Source organism: Anomaloglossus baeobatrachus, chromosome 3, assembly GCF_048569485.1.
Source record: "Anomaloglossus baeobatrachus isolate aAnoBae1 chromosome 3, aAnoBae1.hap1, whole genome shotgun sequence".
NCBI classification, from domain to species: domain Eukaryota; kingdom Metazoa; phylum Chordata; class Amphibia; order Anura; family Aromobatidae; genus Anomaloglossus; species Anomaloglossus baeobatrachus.
Genome location: NC_134355.1, coordinates 109160923 through 109183574, shown reverse-complemented (window position 1 = coordinate 109183574; position 22652 = coordinate 109160923). Strand labels below are relative to the sequence as shown.

At 45.2% G+C, this 22652-nt stretch overlaps 1 long non-coding RNA gene across 1 annotated transcript; it reads right to left on the bottom strand.

Annotated features, from left to right (window-relative positions):
- Positions 1–6275: 6275 nt before the first annotated feature.
- LOC142295026 (uncharacterized) lies at positions 6276–6850 on the bottom strand. The gene is made up of 3 exons (XR_012751345.1): positions 6773–6850; positions 6510–6651; positions 6276–6409 (listed from the first exon to the last, which is right to left on the bottom strand). It is a non-coding gene; the product is annotated as an uncharacterized LOC142295026 (long non-coding RNA).
- Between the last annotated feature and the right edge of the window lie 15802 nt (positions 6851–22652).

Sequence of the window (22652 nt, the reverse complement as noted above, 5' to 3'; positions counted from 1 at the left end):
CTGTTTTTTTCTATATAGAGCACTACTGTGGTATTGCTGTATATAATTAAAGAGATCGGATTATTGCAGAGAAATCTCCTAAGGGGCCTAACAATTACAATAAAACGTTTTTAAAAATATTAAAAAAATACAGAAGTTCGAATCACATCTGTGGCGCCCCTGAGGCTTCCGTCGCCACAGGTCATTGCACCCCATCTGCGGTGTGATGCCCCATTCTGGGAGAGGAAGAGGGTGAACTCCGGTTTCCTGGTAAATTCACACTACACCCATTGCTAGGGACACACAGGACCAGGGAAAGTGGCAGGCAACCCTCCCATGCTGCATGCTGAGAGGGGCTGTAAGACCCATCCCTGCTCCCATAGGGTGGTAGCTTAGCAACTGGGGAGGTGGGAGGAGCCACCAGAGAGCAGACAGAGACAGGAAGGTGAAGTTTAGTCAGTTCGCTCAGGGGAGTGGGAGAGTGAGGAGTGAGCATGTAGGACGAGAAGAGAGAAAGGGTTGCAGGGCCACGAGTAGTCCTGTAAGGTGCCACGAGCAGTCCTTGTTGGGTACCGCTGCCGAGGGCCCAGAGGCGCTACGGGTAGCTGCAGGCTGCGGTGGCCCGTTCCACAGTGACAACGGTGGAGCGACCAGCTGCGACAGGGGACGGTCCCTAGACACTGAAGGAGTGAAAAGACAGTCTCCAGACAGTAAAAACCGAGGCCCAGGGAATTGCAAGCTCCCAGGGCCAGAACCCAGAGCAGATCTTCAGAAAAGGGGTAATCAGCCGACAGGTGACCCCCCAGCCTGGAGGCTGTAATGGAGGCCAAGCCAAGTCCATCTACCTAAGGCAAGGCTAGTGAAGTCAGCAGAAAAAGGGACACTAAAGAGAGGAAACCGGATTTCACGCTCGGAACCATCCAGATACGGCGGAGGTCCCTGACGGTGGTCCCAGCAGTCTGAGGGTCCTTGCAAGTGTGACCGAAACTGTGAGTAAAAGAACTGGAACTGCACCTTTGGACTCGTCTCTGTTATTCCACCTGCATAGACACTTACAAGCACCAACTGTGCCCCGGGCATTGCTCCACCTGTGGGGAGCAGTACCACCATAGCTGCCATCACATCATCCCGGTGGCCTCACACAGCAGCGGCGGCTTATTAGCCGCATACCACAGGTGGCGTCACGAACACAAACTTTAATTCAAGCCACATATTCTACTGATACCCACCAGGGCCACGGAGCCGGGCCCAGCCACCACTGACTACCACCGGACTAGTCCGGCCCGGCACCGGGTGTCCCATAGCCCTGGGGCGGGCGAGTCATTTTGGCGTCACGAACAGGATTTCGTGCCCGGTCTAACCGGGTACTGTGCGCCTGAAGAACCGTGTGACAGACTGTGTACTTTACTGAGAAACCGCCGCCATTAGCGCTGCTGAGCGCGGGAAGAAGGGGGGCGTGAAAGAAGAAAGGGCGCGAAGAGAAGCCCCGCCCCCTTGTCCAAGAAAAGAGCGCGAAGCAGTGCCCGCCATGGAAGGCGGAGGAAGAAGAAATGGCGACTAGATAAGCTGGCAGGCTGGCAGAGAGAGTCTAAATGCCAGACCAGCAGATAAAGAAAATGTACCTTATCGCAGCGAAGGTGATGCAGCAGATCCGGCAAGCGACGCGCGGAGCAGCGACCGCCAGAACACCGGAGATGCTACTGAGGGGTGAGTCATTTAATGCCCCTGCCGGCGCGGGTGCCCCAACCCCCGCTGCCATGCCCGCGGTCCCTGGAGAGACGCCCGGCACGGCGACGCCGATCCAGGCCGCAGCCACGCCAGGTGCGGCCCGCCAAGATTTTGCCGCCGGAGCGGCGCCCATCCACACCGCAGCAGCGACTCCAATACAGGCCGCCGCCATGCCAGGCGCGGCCCGCCAAGACCAGCAGACGCAGACTGTGCTGACCGCTGTCTACCTGCTGCCAGGTGGGGAGCCAGAGAAGAATCCCTACACGTAAAGAAGTAAGAAGCAGCCGAACTGTACATAGCCCCTAATTCTTTTTGAAGAAGTCCCTTGTGTTTTGCCCCTTATTCTTTTCGAAGATGACACCCTTTCCTACTGTGCTGCCCCTGATTCTTTGCGAAGACGTCACCCCCCCCATGTTAAGTGCTACCGGGCCACTGAACTGGAATGTGGGCCCCGGTGAATGTTTAGGTGTCATGTCGTACCAGGCCACTGGACTTAGTGGCTGGTGTGTGGTGTATGTGTTTTCTGTCCTACCAGACCATTGGACTTAATGGCTGGTATGTTGTTGATATGTCTGATGCAACCAGGCCATTGGACTTAATGGCTGGTCGAAGATGTTACTTTGTTTGTTTGAAACGAACTGACGGGCTACTGGACTTGTAGTAGCCAAGAATGTAATTAGTTGCACCCGTTGTGCCCCCTACCAGAATTATGGGGGACTTGCCTGAACCGTGCAACGGACTGGAAGTGCACACTTAGAGTTTTCTTTATAAGAAGTTTGCAACGTTCATGATATGTGCCTCCCATAAAGGGAAGAAATGTTTTACTGTTTATGTTATTGCATACAAAAATGTTTTTGCAGTGTCTCCCATTTGTTTTTGTTGTTTTTCAGCCCGAGGACGTGCTGGGATTTGCTGTGGGGGAGTGTGGCGCCCCTGAGGCTTCCGTCGCCACAGGTCATTGCACCCCATCTGCGGTGTGATGCCCCATTCTGGGAGAGGAAGAGGGTGAACTCCGGTTTCCTGGTAAATTCACACTACACCCATTGCTAGGGACACACAGGACCAGGGAAAGTGGCAGGCAACCCTCCCATGCTGCATGCTGAGAGGGGCTGTAAGACCCATCCCTGCTCCCATAGGGTGGTAGCTTAGCAACTGGGGAGGTGGGAGGAGCCACCAGAGAGCAGACAGAGACAGGAAGGTGAAGTTTAGTCAGTTCGCTCAGGGGAGTGGGAGAGTGAGGAGTGAGCATGTAGGACGAGAAGAGAGAAAGGGTTGCAGGGCCACGAGTAGTCCTGTAAGGTGCCACGAGCAGTCCTTGTTGGGTACCGCTGCCGAGGGCCCAGAGGCGCTACGGGTAGCTGCAGGCTGCGGTGGCCCGTTCCACAGTGACAACGGTGGAGCGACCAGCTGCGACAGGGGACGGTCCCTAGACACTGAAGGAGTGAAAAGACAGTCTCCAGACAGTAAAAACCGAGGCCCAGGGAATTGCAAGCTCCCAGGGCCAGAACCCAGAGCAGATCTTCAGAAAAGGGGTAATCAGCCGACAGGTGACCCCCCAGCCTGGAGGCTGTAATGGAGGCCAAGCCAAGTCCATCTACCTAAGGCAAGGCTAGTGAAGTCAGCAGAAAAAGGGACACTAAAGAGAGGAAACCGGATTTCACGCTCGGAACCATCCAGATACGGCGGAGGTCCCTGACGGTGGTCCCAGCAGTCTGAGGGTCCTTGCAAGTGTGACCGAAACTGTGAGTAAAAGAACTGGAACTGCACCTTTGGACTCGTCTCTGTTATTCCACCTGCATAGACACTTACAAGCACCAACTGTGCCCCGGGCATTGCTCCACCTGTGGGGAGCAGTACCACCATAGCTGCCATCACATCATCCCGGTGGCCTCACACAGCAGCGGCGGCTTATTAGCCGCATACCACAGGTGGCGTCACGAACACAAACTTTAATTCAAGCCACATATTCTACTGATACCCACCAGGGCCACGGAGCCGGGCCCAGCCACCACTGACTACCACCGGACTAGTCCGGCCCGGCACCGGGTGTCCCATAGCCCTGGGGCGGGCGAGTCACATCCTTTCCCCCCAATAATAGATTAAGACGTAAAAAAACCCACAAAACATATATGTGGTATCTCCAAGTTAATAAAAGTTTGATCTATGAAAATCTAAAATAACCCTAATAAGTAAACGGAGTAAAGAGGCAAAAATATCTAAACATTGCATCTACCACAGATTGATCAATAAAAACATCCACTCAGGTCAGTAAAAAGGAGATCTCCCACAGCCCAATCCACAGAACATTAAAAACATTACAGCTCTCAGAAAATGGAAACACAAGAAAAAAAAAATTCTTGAGAAATTTCCACATTTTTTTCTTAACTTAAAGAGAATATGTGGGCAGGTTTTTGCTACCTCATCTGACATCAACATAATGTACTTTAGGCAATGTCCGCACTTTGCTTTTTGCCTTCTTTTTACCTGCTTTTTTGCTGCTTTTTCAACTGCAGCGTTTAATGCCAAAATGGATGTGTTCTGCTTTTCAAGCATAGTCTATGGGAATTTGGGTTTCTTGTGCGCAATATGCTGTTCAAAATGCTGCCTTTTTGTGGCAGAAATTTGGGCAAAAACTCTGTTTTTTAAAGAAGCAACATGTCAATTGTTTTTGCCATTTGCGTTTTGAACTGCAAAGCAGAGTTTTTGCCCAAATTTTTGCCACAAAAAGGCAGCATTTTGAACAGCATACTGTGGACAAGAAACCCAAATTCCCATAGATTATGCTTGAAAAGCAGAACACATCCATTTTGGCATTAAAATGCTGCAGTTGAAAAAGCAGCAAAAAAGCAGCAAAAAAGCAGGTAAAATGCAAAGTGCGGTCATAGCCTTAGGTATAGAGATTCTGAATCCAATGGTGTATCACATAGATTACTGGGTACAGCTGTTCTGAAACAATCAAATAATTTAGATTCAGGAACACAGCGGGACTGCTCACACCAGGCTCACAATAGAGATTGTGCATGGGCTGTGAGGTGTTAATGACAGCTAGGGGAGTGTCGGACTGTTTTGCACGTGAGTTTCTAGTACTGTAATAGTAATCACAGGGTAATAAACCCTTTAGTTTATGTAATCAATTGCACACACACTGATCAAAGAAGCACAGTTGCTTTTTGATTTTAAACTCTTAGGCTATGTTCGCACGTTGCGTCGGTGTACCTGCAGTTTATTCTGCACGTTTTCCTTCCCTTGGTTTTTGACCAAATGGCTTATGACCATTTTTTAGCGCTAAAAACGCATGCGTTTTTTTAGCGTTTTGATTGCGTTTTTAGCGCTTTTTACATGCGTTTTTCCTCTTAAAAACGCATATGCGTTTGTCATGTCATTGAACTCAAAAATAAAGTTAAATGATTCAAATACAAAAATGTCTGCCTTTCCTGTCTTGTTTATGTTAATTTGTTATGATGTCACTTCCTGAAGCAATGATAACTCTAAAATCATCAAGATTGAACATGAAAACACTTGATATGTTGCAAAATTAAAGTATACAAACACAGATTTTGATGTCACAAATAAAATAATTTATTTTCAAAGCTTTATTTACGTCATAAAGCCATTTTTATGCACATTTCAACATATGTGCAACATATAATTGATATTTAGGAAAAATACATAATTTTTTATAAAACAGAAACATAAGAATAGATCATTATGAAATTAAGGTTCAGAAAATAATTGCCTGCTGAAATATCCTTGTGGTGGTTGTTGGGAATGCAAATTAACATTTAACGGGGGTTGTATATTCATTTGGCTAGATTGTGGTTTTTGAGTTTGTATGGCTGGATGCAAATATTGTTGGGGCACATTTTGATTATATGTATTTGTATTTAGAGAATAAGGTTTTTGTATGTAGATTGGGTTTTGGGCAATAGTAGCTGTATTCTTTTGGGCTGGTGGGTTTTTGACTTCATCAAAAATTTGTTCAATTTTAGAAATAATTGCGCCAGAGGAAGGGAAACTACCCTCTTCCTCATAGCAAGTCAGCATCCCACATATGGCTGTCATGCATGTATTTTTTTTCTTCTCATCTTTAATTTTTCTGATTCTACCTGCAATACTAATGCCAAAATGATCAATGTCATCTTCTTTGGCACTAGTATTCAATAATTTTAAGGTTTCGTTACAAATAACGTCCTTCTCTAATTGGATATTTTTGGTGTTTTTTTTTTTGTTTTTTGGCTTAATATATTTTGTGGGACCTGAGGTAATTATTGTAGGTCTAGGTGGTGATTTATCTTGAACAGTACCAATTTCTATATCCCCTTCATGTTCTGATGAAAATTGATCTATATTGGCTGATGGCCCTTCCTGGTGTGGTTGATGAAGGCTCTCTTGCCCCTCTTCATCATCAACAGGTGTTTGTGCTGCTACATTTCCTGAAGTTCTGTTGAGTTGAAAGAAAAAATAAAAAACAATTAAATACAATGTAATTTATTGTGATGATAACATTATTGTCATAAAACAATTTTAACATACTGTTACATGAATACCTACTCTCTATTTTTCCGACTTGTGCATAGAAATGACAGCTCATCATAATAGATGAAATTTGTTTTTTTAGGGGAACTGCCACTTTTCATGCCCTCATTCCTTATCTTGTGAAATCTGTCCTTAACTGAACGCCACCTTTTCCGCACATCAAGCTCTATTTTAATTGTGCAATGAAACAAAAAAAAAAAAATTTAAATTAATTTTAATAAGTATAGTAACAGTATAAAAACAACTAATTTAAACAAGAAATATACCAATTTTATGTTGTAAGGCTGCATCAGCCTCATGCCATTGTGGGAACAGTTCAGCACAGATTGTTCCCCAACAGTCCATCCTCTTGTTTTTTTGCATGTATTCAGGGCATGTGGGATCCCAAAGGCATGGCATGGATTCAACCTGTAACATAATTTTACAAATTTGTAAAGAAGTGATTACTAAATTTATAAGATTATAAAGCTTGGCATTATCATTATAACATTTTTTAAGCAAAATAATGAAAAATAAATCAGGTACTTACCATAGCAATTAATTTTGCAACATCGATCTTCATTCGCTGGAACCAAGCCATTATAAATTTCAGTAGATCAAAGTTTATCTATTATGAGAAATCACAATAGTAGCAGGCACTGAAACATACTCAGCTCTGTATTTATAGTACAAAGGAAGTGATGTAGGTAATGACGTTTGTGCCTGGTTTATTTGCCTACTGCACCTGCGTTTTTGGTTTGGAAAACGCTGGTAAAAAGCATGTAAAACGCACATTAAACGCAGATTATTCACTTCAACATGCGTTTTCCCATTTCTCATTGACTTCAATGTTAAGGAAACGCTGCAGAAATGGCAAAAACAACTGACATGCTGCTTCTTTTTCAGCATGGTTTTTGACCACAAATATGCAAATTAAACGCTGCTGAAAAAAAAGCAAAGTGCAGACAGGATTTCTGCTTTTACCATAGACTTTGCTGGAAATCAAAAACGCATGCCTTTTTGCCCAAAAACGCTGCTGCCAAAAACGCTGCAGAAACGCGGTAAAAAACGCAACGTGCGAACATAGCCTTACAGCAAGCTGTCCTCAGCTTACATAGCAAAAACCTGCTGCCAGATTCCCTTTAAATAAAATAAAAATATGCTTGGAATGGAGGTTTCCAGGCAATGGGGACTTTGGTGGCTGAGGGCTGTGTCAAGATAGACAGCATTGAGCATGAGAACCCATGCTACTCGATTGAGCACCAAGTGTGTCCCAGCACCCTGATTGTTGATCAAGTACTGAGCAGTGCCGAACACGCTCACTCATCACTTTGGACAACCCTCTTAAATGATGAGACAAAATATATGTTGGAAAATATGGATATACTGCAAAATGCAAGAAATAGGGAAAACACAAGCAGATCTCACATTTATATCACTTAGAAGAATATACAACTACAACATTCTAAGATTCAGTAGATAAAATACAAATCATGTCTAAAGTTCATACCACTTGAAGATCTCAAGTTCAGGTGTAACATCCATGAAGCCTCTCTGAATAATAGCTGCCTCCATCAATCTCCATCTCTAAGTGGCCATTCAACTCTCTAAACTCCCAAAAATATCAAATTTGTTATTTCTTCTTTCTGAATCAGTATAAAATGTTTAGTTACTCTCGAATATCGTGCTTCGTTAGATAGGTGCTCCACAGTACAGACTACGTAATTGACATTGCAAATCACAGATGTCACACAATAAGCCACATGGTGTGTAAAACTTTCCATATTGCAACACGCACCATGCGGCATCCCTATTTCTGTTATTTTTTTAACCGTATGCCTACAGACATTTCATCTGCTGCCACCACATTTATAAAACCCTTTCAAGCTGAACCATGCTTTGTTTGGAATTTTGTCCACAAAAGGCTGAGAAATAAAATCTTTCCAATTGATTTTCTTTTCAAAATGTCTTGACAGACAATGATGACAATTTGCATTAAAATGTTGTGGGACAAGTAGATACTTAGATTTAATGTTTTTTACCTTGTTATATTGCATGCTATATGGGCTACGAAAGATCATTTTTTGCATTTTCGTCATTTTATTGTTATTGATTACAACAGGGTTGAATATCTTATCTCTTGATTTATTATTAGCTTTTTTTCTTGCTACATCAATTACCGATCCATTATAACCCATTCTTATCAACCTTTCTGTAACAGTTTGTTGTTCATTCATTATCAGACCATATTCTTTACATTTCTATCTTGGTACTAATTTGATAGCATGAATAGGATGACAGCTATTAGCACTGAAAACTGTGTTATCTGAAATATGTTTTCAGGGGATAGTAGTCTGATCTGTGCCTGATCTACAATATCCTTACAGATATACCGCATGTTCAAAATTGCCATGTGTGAACTAAGACCAGAATATGTAGAATGCAGATCAAAACCATACATGTTCATATACCGTGTGAAGGTCGGTATGGCCACCACGTCGCCTGACCATGCTAAAAGAATATATGACTTGCCCATACCTACATCACACAATGGATTTTTATCAGAAAAACATATAAGTTGACTGTTAACTAATAGGAATAGCACCCGTTACCATAAGGAGTTATTCAGATGGAGCATACTCAGTGATATAATAAGCCTTCTTAAGACTGGGGTTATTTTCAGATAATTTTTGAATATTTTGACAACTGTTCCTACATATTATGACACTCTGACATTGTTCATTCAGTCCTGACAGTGCCAGATTGTTCTATCGCCCCATGCTTTTTTACAACATAAAAGTATCTTGTTGGCCCTAGGAGCAGCTAATTCACACTACATGTCTTTGATATATGAGTACATCTAAATGCTTCTCTTCAAGACCTTCCAACTTTTATGTCCACAAGACATGTAAAAACAAAAACAGAGGGTACTTTGTAAATATATATATATATATATATATATATATATATATATATATATTATAAAAAAAAGTGTATAAGCAATCCCACCACAAGAATTGTACCCAATCGGCATGATCCCTACTCTAGATGACACCAGTGCTCCTGGATACGTTATACAGGCTACTCTAACAAGGCTCCCATTCAAAGGATATACATATTATTGGAATGAGGAAGAACTACCCTGAATTATTAAGGTTCCCATTCTAAAGAATCCAAATTTTATCTGACTGGATGAAGGGATACCCTGAATGTTTGAGATTTTTTGGGGACATTGTATCCTGAGGGAAACCTTCCCTTGAAGGTTACACTATGAATTAAATGGTGTGGATGACCAAATATGTGTAGAGAGTCCATCAACCAGGTGCTTGGATGAGTTACTCAGGCATATGGTGTCTCTCTGAACACTACAGAGAGCACCTTAGTAATGCAATGAAGATTTGACACTCTCTGAAAAGAATGGGGAGGTCGCACCCCCGGAGGGATCCAACACCAGTTTTATTCTTTTGAGATGTGGAATTTGCTACATATTGAGGACCTATGAAATAAGTCTATTACTGCTGATGATGAACCCTGTTGACAAGGAGGAAATGCGTTGAGTATTTGCCTAGACTTATTTATGTTATGATATTACTAATTGTGCCATAAGAATGCAAATAGAGCAAAATAACTGCATATATTTAGACATCTGACACATGTGGATGTTTTTTATCGCTCTGTGTAGTTAGTAATTTTCCTACAGTTTGATAGCCCAATTTAGGGATTCCTTGGGTGAGTCTACGAGGAACGGGGGGGGGGGCACTGTTTACATTAGAGTGTTATTACTCCATTGATAGGAAGGGTTGAATAGGGCAAGGTTTATCCCATCGTGTCATCAAGTGCTTTGATGTAATTGGTGAATTGTCACATATCTTTGTTGGGGATTTGGATTCACAAATAAAGAGGTTTTTTTATATGAGTCCATGGGTGTCTCTTGTCATTTTTTATGATCCCTACTCTAGTAATTCAACTCCCTTAAGGTCCAGTCACACATAACGAGATCGTGAACGAGATCGCTACTACGTTACAGTTCCCAGATTGTTGCTGAGTTGTTGGTGAAATCATATGTGAGGTGTCACACACACCGACTTTAGGAATGAGCATGCGACCCGTAAAACGATCTTGTAAATCGTCGGGACCCTGTCACACAACAGCTGTGGTAACAATTCCGATCTCGATTAGGGGCGTAGTGAAACGCATTGAGCCACGTAGGCATCCATTTGCGTCGCCTTTTCCACACTCTTCCGCTCCGATTGGTGGCCAATACTGCGTTCTGATTTTCCAAAAGGTAACTTTTGTATCGCGTCATCCTTTGTCACTTCTTTTGAGCTTTGCTTTGAGAATAGAACCTGCGACTCTACCCTGATTTATTCGTACTTTGTACCCGATTGCTTGCTTGCTTTTCGGATCGAAGCTGCATCTGCACCCGGATTCATCCCTCCTTTGTTCCTGAGTGTTTATCAGCGCCAACCAATCAGTGCAGAGGGGGCGCGGAAACGGGGACGCAACTACACGCCTACGTGCCACACTAAAGTTCTAATCTAGGTCATTATAGAAATCGTAGGTAGGTGTCAAACATACAGATCCATCCTGCCCAGCAGGACTCCAACGAGCCAAAAATGGCCCAGGCTGTTCAGCATCGACCAACGATTTCACAGCAGGGGGCAGATCGTTGGTACGTGTCAAACATGACGAGATCGCTAGTGAAGTCGTTGTTGCGTCACAGAAACTGTGACGTAGCAACGATCTCGTTCACGATCTCGTTATGTGTGAAGTGGCCTTTAGTGCCAGCAGGCCTCAAAATAGATGAGGGCAGAACAGGACCTGGGACAGATTGTGTTAAGCTACGTTCACACTTGCGGTCGTCGCTATCCGCCAAGATGGAGAATAGCGCAATCCATAAACGGCTTGCGCTGTTTCCCATAGACTTGTATTGACTACGCACTGCGACGCAATTGTCTGCGTTGCATCCGCCAGCCGACGCTGAGTCATTATTTTGACTGAGCGCCAGGCGGATGAAACGCAGAATGTAGCGTTTTTTGTTGCTGTAAAAAGACGCACTCCGCAGGAGTCCGTCGGGATCCATTAAGAGGCATAATGAATGTCTCCCACAGAGAGAGAGAGAGACCGACAGAGAGAGAGAGAGAGACCAGGAGTGATTTTAAACAATTTAGACCGTTCTGCTGGACATGGTGAGCATGCGCAGTAGAACATGACGGCATCCTGCACTGGAATCCATTGCCAAACGCATGGCGACGGATTCCAGTGCAGGATTCCATCACGTTCTACTGAGCATGCTCAGCATGTCCAGCAGAATGTTCTAACGCATTTAAAATCAATCCTGGTCTCTGTCTCTCTCTGTCGGTCCGTCGGTCTCTCTCTGTCTGTCGTTCTCTCTCATGGTGGGTCGCTCTCTCTCTCTCTATCGATCAGTTGGTCTGTTGGTTGGTCTCTCGCTCTGTCTCTATCTCTCTTTGTCAGTCGGTCTCTCCCTCTCACCCCCTCTCTCATACTCACCGATCACCGGCGCGGCACTGCACAGCTGTCACACTGCTCTGGCAGCTTCTTATGCTTTTGAAAATCCCGGCCGCTCATTATTCCATCTTGTATTCACTGCTTCCCCCACTCACCGATGGCTATGATTGGTTGCAGTCAGACGCGCCCCCATGCTGAGTGACAGCTGTCTCACTGCAACCAATCACAGCCACTGGTGGGCAGCTCTATATTGTGTAGTACAATAAATAAATAAATATTTTTAAAAAAACGGCGTGCGGTCCCCCCCAATTTTGATACCAGCCAAGATACAGCCACACGGCTGAAGGCTGGTATTCTCAGGATGGGGAGCCCCACGTTATGGGGAGCCCCACAGCCTAAAAGTATCAGCCAGCAGCCACCCGGAATTGCCGCATCCATTAGATACGACAGTCCCGTGACTCTACCCGGCACATCCCGAAATGCCCTGGTGTGTTGGCAATCGGGGTAATAAGGAGTTAATGGCAGCCCATATCTGCAACTAAGTCCTAGGTTAATGATGGCAGGCGTCTATGAGAACCCCCCAATGATTAACCTGTAAGTGAAAGTAAATAAACACATACACCCGAAAAAAAAACTTTATTTGGAAGAAACTGAAATGAATCACGCTGTCAGCGGTGACGTCACTGAGGTAGTGCCTGTCTGCGGTGATGATGGGGGCTGTAGTGCTGGGGTGTTTGCGGTAATGATGGGGGCTGTAGTGCCTGCATGTGTCCGGTGATGATGGGGGCTGTAGTGCCTGTGTGTGCGCAGTGATGATGGTGGCGTTAGTGCCTGCGTGTGTGCGGTGATGATGGGGGCGGTAGTGCCTGCGTGTGTGCGGTGATGATGGGGGCGGTAGTGCCTGCATGTGTGCGGTGATGATGGGGGCGGTAGTGCTTGCGTGTGTGCGGTGATGATGGGAGCAGTAGTACATGTGTGTGTGCGGTGATGATGGGGGCGGTAGTGCCGGTGTGTGTGCGGTGATAATGGGGGCTCTGTCTCTCAAAACTAAAAGAATGCAACGCGTTATTTCACAGGAATCTGTTGCCTTTATTATGACACTATTTACAACGCATCAGTCACATGCGTCACACAACGCATTGTGACGGATGCCACACAACGCAAGTGTGAAAGTAGCCTTATACACTTGCCTGTGAAAAACTGATTATATAATAATGCACAGGCAAGGGTTGATGCCCCATTACCACTTATGCAGAGTAGAAGAAGCTGAAGCAAAACACAAAATATGGGCCTGCACACCTGTTAGTATACTCAAAGTGTAATAGGCAGGTACACATATAGACAGACTGTGGCCAGTAACAGATATATTATTAGGCTGGGAAGGCCCATGTTTCACGCTAGGTACGGGTAAGTACCAAGCGAATGGCGAAATGAAATGGAAAGGAAACCCTGTGTCAAGGGAAGGGGGAAATGGTGACCTCTGACAAAGCTTACCGATGGGCCCTTGGTTCCCTGACTGCCCTAGATAGGTTCTGCACCTATGCATGGAGCTGGATACATGACCTTAGGCTGATCCAAATCTGGGCCTTAGGTAGGGAGTTCTTTGTCAACCCCACTAGGCACTAAAGGACACACAGGGATTACAAACCGGTATAACCACAAACATCTTATTTCTAGTTGTCTCAGAGAGAGAAGCTGCAAAAAACACCAAGATTCTCCTGATACATGCAAGCGGCCTGCTTGCACTGAGGACTTGATAAAGATGTATCAAATATCTGGCAGCTCTGATAAGCATTGTAGTCGTACCCAGCATCTGTGAATAGCTGCACTTTACTGTTTTATTCATTTATTAGAAACCAGGCTAAACTGTGCTGAATGGGAGTGACCATTGGAGTCTGTGTGTGTCTCTGTAGTTTTTACTTTATGCTTACTGGGTTAGTAATGGGGGTGTCTGTTAGATGCCTCACCATTACTAACTACTGGGTTTGATGTCAGCTGACAATTCACAGCTGACATCAACCCACAAAAATATTATATACTGTGCACAATATTATGAATTCATATTATTTAAAATTATTATGCATTAAATTCCTTCAAACTATCAGTCATGTTTTCTCTAGACTTCTGCAATTGTGAGTCATGTGAGAAACCACCATTCACATGAGATTACTGCCTAATCCAGTCAGGATTTTCAGTTAACTTTTACCTCATATGTGATCAGTCTTAAGCTGGTGTCACACATAACGACGACGACAACGACGTCGCTGCTACGTCACCATTTTCTGTGACGTTGCAGCGACGTCCCGTCGCTGTCGCTGTGTGTGACATCCAGCAACGACCTGGCCCCTGCTGTGAGGTCGCCGGTCGTTGCTGAATGTCCAGCTTCATTTTTTGGTCGTCACTCTCCCGCTGTGACACACACATCGCTGTGTGTGACAGCGAGAGAGCGACGAAATGAAGCGATCAGGAGCCGGCACTGGCAGCTGCGGTAAGCTGTAACCAGCGTAAACATCGGGTAACCAAGGGAAGACCTTTCCCTGGTTACCCGATGTTTACGCTGGTTACCAGCCTCCGCTCTTGCTGCCAGCGCCGGCTCCTGCACTGTGACATGTGGCTGCAGTACGCATCGGGTAATTAACCCGATGCATACTGTAGCAAGGAGAGCAAGGAGCCAGCGCTAAGCAGTGCGCGCGGCTCCCTGCTCTCTGCACTGTGACATGTAGCTGCAGCACACATCGGGTTAATTAACCCGATGTGTGCTGCAGGAGAGCAAGGAGCCAGCGCTAAGCGCGGCTCCCTGCTCTCTGAACTGTGACATGTAGCTGCAGCACACATCGGGTTAATTAACCCGATGTGTGCTGCAGGAGAGCAAGGAGCCAGCGCTAAGCGCGGCTCCCTGCTCTCTGAACATGTAGCACAGCGACCTTATGATCGCTGCTTCTGCTGTGTTTGACAGCTAAGCAGCGATCATAACAGCGACTTACAAGGTCGCTGTTACGTCACCGAAAATGGTGACGTAACAGCGACGTCGTTGTCGCTGTCGTTCAGTGTGACACCAGCTTTAAGGCCCATATACATATTAAATAGCTGTCGTCTAAACGTTTGTCCAACAGCCACCAGATATCTCTCCTGACTCCACCAAACATAGGAACACTTGACTCAGCCAAGTGTTCTTTTGTCCTTTATGTGAAAGCCTTTGAATAAAAACATTTTCTATTGAAATTCCAATGTGAGGATCTTCAACTGTAGGAAGAGAGTTGTAAGATCATTCATTACATCCCATCAATATTGGCTAGTTTGGCTGACTAGCTTAATATGTATTGGGGACTTAAAAGTACTGTATATTATATAGAATTTCATATTCTTCAGAATTATTTAAAGGGAAGGTATCGCGGTTTTTTATTTTTGTATTAAAAATAGTGATTATGAAATCAAGTATTTCTAATACAAAATGAAAATCGCAGCTTATTTAGTTTTTATTTAATTCTTATTTTACTGGAGGCACTGGGGGCTGCCATGCTGGATTTGCTGTCTGTGTAACGACAGTAACTCCTTCCTTTATGGCAGCCCCAGTGCATAGACTCTGATAGTCGGGCTCCGACCCCATGAAGTAAGTTACAGTGGGCATCTGCTGTGACCTGGACGCGCCCCCTGGGCTGTCCAGGACACAGCAGAGGGAGGAGTTCAGCGCCATTATTGTGGAGCTCACAGCGTGTGTTGTTTGCTCCACTTTACCCCTGTCACCTGCCGGGATGTGTGAGTACGGTCCTCCTCCCCTCCCCTCCCCTCGTTACTGTCTCCGATGACATCCCATCCCTCCATTCTCCCCAGCCCCTGCTCTGCCCCAGCTACTGACGCCGCCCCTCCCCCCCGCCGTTACCGTCTCCAATGACACTCCCCTCCCTCCGTTCTCCCAAGTCCCCGCTCTGCCCGCCGCCGCTGCTGTGTGTGTGTGTGTATGTGTGTATAGCACAAGGTCCCCATCAGGGGTGATTGTGTGTGTGTGTGTGTGTGTATATATAGCACAAGGTCCCCATCAGGGGTGATTGTGTGTGTGTGTGTGTGTGTATATATAGCACAAGGTCCCCATCAGGGGTGATTGTGTGTGTGTGTGTATAGCACAAGGTCCCCATCAGGGGTGATTGTGTGTGTGTGTGCGTGTGTGTATATCAGAAGGTCCCCATCAGGGGTGATTGTGTGTGTGTGTGTGGCACAAGGTTCCCATCAGGGGTGATTGTGTGTGTGTGGCACAAGGTCCCCATCAGGGGTGATTGTGTGTGTGTGGCACAAGGTCCCCATCAGGGGTGATTGTGTGTGTGTGTGTGTGTGCGCGCACCCCACTGCATGTGAATACCTGTGTGTGTACCGATGATACTGTCTGCAGGGTTGTGTATCTAATCCTATCCTGTGTGATACTGTCTGCTGAGCCATGTATCTAATCCTCTCCTGTGTGATACTGTCTGCACGGCTGTGTATCTAATCCTCTCCTGTGTGATACTGTCTGCTGAGCTGTGTATCTAATCCTATCCTGTGTGATACTGTCTGCAGAGCTGTGCATCTAATCCTCTCCTGTGTGGTACTGTCTGCTGAGCTGTGTATCTAATCCTATCGTGTAATACTGTCTGCAGGGCTGTGTATCTAATCCTATCGTGTAATACTGTCTGCAGGGCTGTGTATCTAATCCTATGTTGTGTGATACTGTCTGCTGATCTGAGTATCTAATCCTATCCTGTGTGATACTGTCTGCAGGGCTGTGTATCTAATCCTCTCCTGTGTGATACTCTCTGCTGAGCTGTGTATCTAATCCTATCATGTAATACTGTCTGCAGGGCTGTGTATCTAATCCTATCGTGTAATACTGTTTGCAGGGCTGTGTATCTAATCCTATGTTGTGTGATACTGTCTGCTGAGCTGTGTATCTAATCCTATCCTGTGTGATGTCTGCAAAGCTGTGTATCTAATCCTCTGCTGTGTGATACTGTCTGCAGGGCTGTGTATCTAATCCTCTCCTGTGTGATACTGTCTGCTGAGCTGTGTATCTAATCCTATCATGTAATACTGTCTGCAGGGCTGTGTATCTAATCCTATCGTGTAATACTGTTTGCAGGGCTGTGTATCTAATCCTATGTTGTGTGATACTGTCTGCTGAGCTGTGTATCTAATCCTATCCTGTGATACTGTCTGCAGGGCTGTGTATCTAATCCTATCGTGTGATACTGTCTGCTGAGCTGTGTATCTAATCCTATCCTGTGTGATACTGTCTGCTGAGCTGTGTATCTAATCCTATGTTGTGTGATACTGTCTGCTAAGCTGTGTATCTAATCCTATCCTGTGTGATACTGTCTGCTAAGCTGTGTATCTAATCCTATCCTGTGTGATACTGTCTGCAGGGCTGTGTATCTAATCCTATCGTGTGATACTGTCTGCTGAGCTGTGTATCTAATCTTATCCTGTGTGATGTCTGCAAAGCTGTGTATCTAATCCTCTGCTGTGTGATACTGTCTCTAGGGCTGTGTATCTAATCCTATCCTTTGTGATACTGTCTGCTGAGCTGTGTATCTAATCCTATCGTGTAATACTGTCTGCAGGGCTGTGTATCTAATCCAATCGTGTAATTCTGTCTGCAGGGCTGTGTATCTAATCCTATGTTGTGTGATACTGTCTGCTGAGCCGTGTATCTAATCCTCTCCTGTGTGATACTGTCTGCTGAGCCGTGTATCTAATTCTCTCCTGTGTGATACTGTCTGCTGAGCCGTGTATCTAATCCTCTCCTGTGTGATACTGTCTGCTGAGCCGTGTATCTAATTCTCTCCTGTGTGATACTCCTGCTGTCCTTGGTGACACTTTAGACATTTCTGGTCACAAGGAAAATGGCTGTGCATTGTGTCCTTACATATCATTCTCTGTTATCTGTTGTAAACACTCAGATTAGGAGGGGGGAGCCTTGCCATCACACACAGGAGAGCAGACTCCACCCACTTTACGGCAGGCTGTAATCTGAGCTTTTTATACAGTGGAATTTCTGTAGGATTTCAGAAGCTCTTCCCCCTAGTGTTTAACAGTGGAAAATATCAAACTTTTTAATTTTTTTTTTATATTTTGCACAATTGAAAAAAAAAATAATATTTAAACAAAACATTTAAACATTATTACTTTACATTTTTTCAGTTATTATTATTATTATTTTTTTTTTTGACGATACCTTCCCTTTAAAAGACAACTTTCTCCACTCCAGAAGATGGAATAAAGCTGGCACAATTGCAGCTTTCCGGCTGTTTCTAACCATATAGCTGTTCCAGTGTGTCTATCGCACCGTGACAACCAAAAGGCTGACAATGAAATGTAAAATGGTGGTGCAGTGAAGGCAGAATAGCAGTGTCCACCTGATCTATTCAGAGGCACAGAGGCATACAGTTGGCATAGACTTGACCCTTAAGGCCGCTTTACACACTGCGATATCGGTACCGATATCGCCATCGTGCGTACCCGCCCCCATCGCTTGTGCGACACGGGAAAATCTCTGCCCATTTCGCACAACATTGCCCGGACCCGTCACACTACCTACCTTCCCTGCGACTTCGCTGTGACCGGCGAACCGCCTCCTTTCTAACATCCTGCCCACCTCCTTCCTCCGGCATTGTGGCCGGGAGGCAGGTAAGGAGAGGTTCCTCATTCCTGCGGTGTCACACGGAGCGATGTGTGCTGCCGGAGGAACGAGGAACAACTTCGTTACTGCTGCAGTAACGATATTTGAGAATGGACTTCCATGTCGCCGATGAGCGATTTTGCACATTTTTGCGACGATGCAAAATCGCTCATAGGTGTCACACGCAACGGCATCGCTGCAGCGGCCGGATGTGCATCACAAAATCCGTGACCCCAACGAGATCGTTGTAGCGATCTCGTAGTGTGTAAAGCTCGCTTTAGGCAGAGGACAGGTTCACAAATTACATTGTAAAACTAATAAAAAGGCAGAAGAAATCTGAGAAATAGAAGACAATAAGAATAGCAGCAACACAAAGCTAATGAAAAAAATGAATGAGAGTAGGATTGTCACAGAAAAAAAAGAAAACAGAGACAGATCAAGACAATGGAAGAGACTGTTGTAAGGATAACAGATTATGAAAGGTAAATATGTTTAGTATAATTAACTCTGAATATTAGTAGGAATTAGTAGGAATATAATTTACTGCTTTTAATAAACTTTATTACAACAGTAAATCATATGGTTTTGATTAGCTGCTACTGGTTAGAATAAGGGTATGTGCGCACGTTGCGTTCTCTGCAGTGCAGAAAAGAACGCACCCGCTGGCAGACTGGACACTGTTTTGTAATAAAAAAATGCATCCACAACGCATGCATTTTGGATGCCTTTTCCATGCATTTTGCATGCGTTTTGGATGCATTTTTGACAGTGCGTTCCCCTGGCAATTCAGCTCTGCTACATGCTGGCTGACAGCACACACAGACAGAGTCGCGCAATGAGAATGAACTCGGGTGAACTTCACCCGACTTCATTGTCATAGCATGGCCCTGTCTGTGTGTGGTGTCCTGATTAGCGGTCACCCGTGAAGGACTCACCAGTGACCGCTAATCCCCTGAGTAACTGAAGTGAGCAGCGCGATTAGCGCTGCCGTCACTCAGGCTACCCGCGGCCAGTTGGAGTCCTCCACCCGAGACCGCAACTCACCTGTGACTTCATCGCTGATCGCGCAACTCACTTCAGCTGCTGCGTGGAGCTGACAGAGAGCGGTCTGTGAATGATCTTGTCAGCTTCATGTAGCAGAGCTGGATGCATCGTGGGACCTCATGTGGATTACGTCGGACCTGGAGGGATATTTGAGGATTTTAATAAAGTGGTGAAAGAGGGTGTTTTTTTTTGTCTTTTATTCCAAATAAAGGATTTTTTGGATGTGTGTGTTTATTTTCTTTAACTTACAGGTTAATCATCGAAGGTATCTCGAGGAGACACCTGCCATGATTAACCTAGGACTTAGTGTCAGCTATAGGCTACTGCCATTAACTCCTTATTAACCCGATTTCCACCGCATCAGGACAATTTGGGATGAGCCTGGTAGAGTCCCGGGACTGTGGGATCTAAAGGATGCGGAAATTCCAGGTGGCTGCTGGCTGATATTGTTAGGCTAGGGGGCTTCCCATAACGTGGAGATCCCCATCATGAGAATATCAGCCTTCAGCCGTGTGGCTTTTCCCTGGCTGGTATCAAAATTGGGGGGACAGCACATCGTTTTTTTTTAATTATTTATTTATTTATTTTACTGCACAATATAGACCCGCCCACTGGCGGCTGTGATTAATTGCAGTGAGACAGCTGTCACTCAGCGTGTGGGCGTGTCTGACTGCAACGAATCATAAGTGCCGGTGGGCAGGGAAAGCAGGGAATACCAGATTGAATAATGAGCAGCCGGCATTTTCAAAAGAGGAAAAGCCGCCGGAGCAGTGTGAACGCCGTGCAGCGCCGTGCCGGTGATCGTGGATCGGTGAGTATGAAAGAGGGGGAGAGACTGACCGATGGACAGAGAGAGGGACAGACAGAGACCGACTGACAGAGAGAGAGAGGGACAGACAGAGAGACCGACCGACAGAGAGGGAGAGAGAGACAGGCAGAGCGACCAACTGACAGAGAAAGAGACCGACCGACAGACAGAGGTAGATTCACCGACATCCCCAGACAGAGATTAACCGACATTGACAGAGAGAGACTGAAAAGACCTGCGTTTTGCTTGTCAAAAAAGCATGTGGAACGCAACAAAAATGCAGTCCAAGAGCATTTTTGTTGCGTTTTGACCAACATCATTGATTTCAATGGGTGGAGAACGCAGCTACAACGCACAAAAGAAGTGACATATGCTGCTTTTTTTTCCGCAGCGATTTTGGGCATCCAAAACGCTGCGTTTACAAATGCAGCGTGTGCATTGATTTTTCGGCTTTCTCATAGACTTTGCTGGGGAAGCTGAGCGCATGCAATTTGGCACTGAAAACGCTGGTGTTCAAAACACAGCGTTTTCTGTGGAAAAAAACGCAACGTGCGCACATAGCTTTAATGTTACAATAATCCCTGTCGTAACATGTATTAGCAGTAGCAGAGAGTAGCCAGACTTAATTTTGCTCAACAATAGACAGAATGTAGCACACCTGTCCTGGCCTCTGCTCCATCACCCCGGTCCACTAAACTACCTTATGCTCCACGTCGGGCTTTACAAGTAGCCAGGTGAACTCCCATATGATCTTCTACCAAGGCTTATATAAGTCCTCCAAGACACACAACTGTGTCTTGGTATTAACACTCTTAGTTTGTCTATACCCCCTGATCTGCTCAGTACCAGTCTGCGGTTTCCAGTATCTTAGATATATGTCGGCAGTCTCCAGGACATCTCTTGGCTGTCTGTGGCTTCGAGTTCCTAAGCTACCCTCCTGCAGGTGGCTTTCAGGAACTCTGCTAATAGTCTCTCTGCTGCACTGACACTTTTGGCCCCCATGCCCACCAGGATCTTGAGCTTACAAGACCATGGTTTTTAAAAGTACAGTAGCTAAAACACCATTGTTGAGGGTTACAGGCTAATTTGGGAGGGGCCTAAAAAGGGGAGATACTGTTACACAACTGTCCCGGGTCCACGCTCTGCTGTCTTTATCCACAGTCTGCAAATCTTTCACATCGGGCTTTGCAAGTAACCCGTTGTACTCCCTTATTTCAAGGTTCCCAGGCCTATATAAGGCCTACCAAGACACCCACCTGTGTCTTGGTATTGACTTTTAAGACCTGTCTGCGTGTTTCAGGATGTTTCCTTTTTTCCTTTGCTTTCAGTACCTCTGCAACCTGATTGTAGTCCACAGGATGTCTCCTGCTTCCTCAGCTATCTTCTCACTGTGGCTTTCAGCACCTCTGTTAACGGTCTTAAGTTGGCTGCACCAATGACCATGGCTCATGTGCCCTCCCAGAGCTTGGGCCTAAAGGATCTACCTCATCTGATGAGCGTCCTAACAGATGAAATTCATATAAAACAATATTAATAATTATAGTAAAATATTCATAGTAACATTTATAATAACTAATTGTGCAGAATTAAATTTACTCTATTTCTTTCGGCCCTACATAGCAGTATAGGTCTCTCACGTGGCCCTTAGGAAAATTAATAGAATATACAACACAAGAACAATATTGCAAACAACAATCTCATCTATTGCTTCCATCTAGAAAACATCTAAAATGGAAAGCTCTGCATCCAGAATCCATCTATAATAGCACCACAGATGCAACAGAAAATTCAGATGCTTTATCAAGTTGCTATTTATAGAGACTCTGTGAGACAACTTTTTGCCTAATATGTACTGTGCTAAATTCAAATTAAACCTTCTTATTTAAAGAAATTGTCTGACCATAAAATCCAGATTGTTTTTAAGCTGATCTATGTTACATTGTCATCTAAAACATCCAAATATTTTTTTTGGTTTCTGACTTTTGTTCCTTTTGAATTATCACTAGAGTTGAGCGCGGTTCTAGGTTCGAGGTTCTCCAGTTCTAGGCTCGAGTGATTTTGGGGGCTGTTCGAGATCGAACTAGAACTCGAGCTTTTTGCAAAAGCTCGATAGTTCTAGATACGTTCGAGAACGGTTCTAGCAGCAAAAAGCAGGGCTTTTTACAGCTACAGTGTGCAGGAGCCATCGCTGGCAGCCTGCCAGAAGCTGGTAACCAAGATAAACATCGGGTATCCAACCAAAGCGCTTTGGTTAGTAACCCGATGTTTATCCTAGTTACGTGCAGGAAGCCCACACTTCCCCGCTCAGCTCGCTCCGCCCCCTGCTGCCCGTGGCATGTACACATACATACATACACACACACACACACACACACACACACACACACACACACACACACATGGTCCCGCTCGGCTTACCTGCGGTGATGAAGTCCCGCCATCCCGACCTCAGCGCTGTCA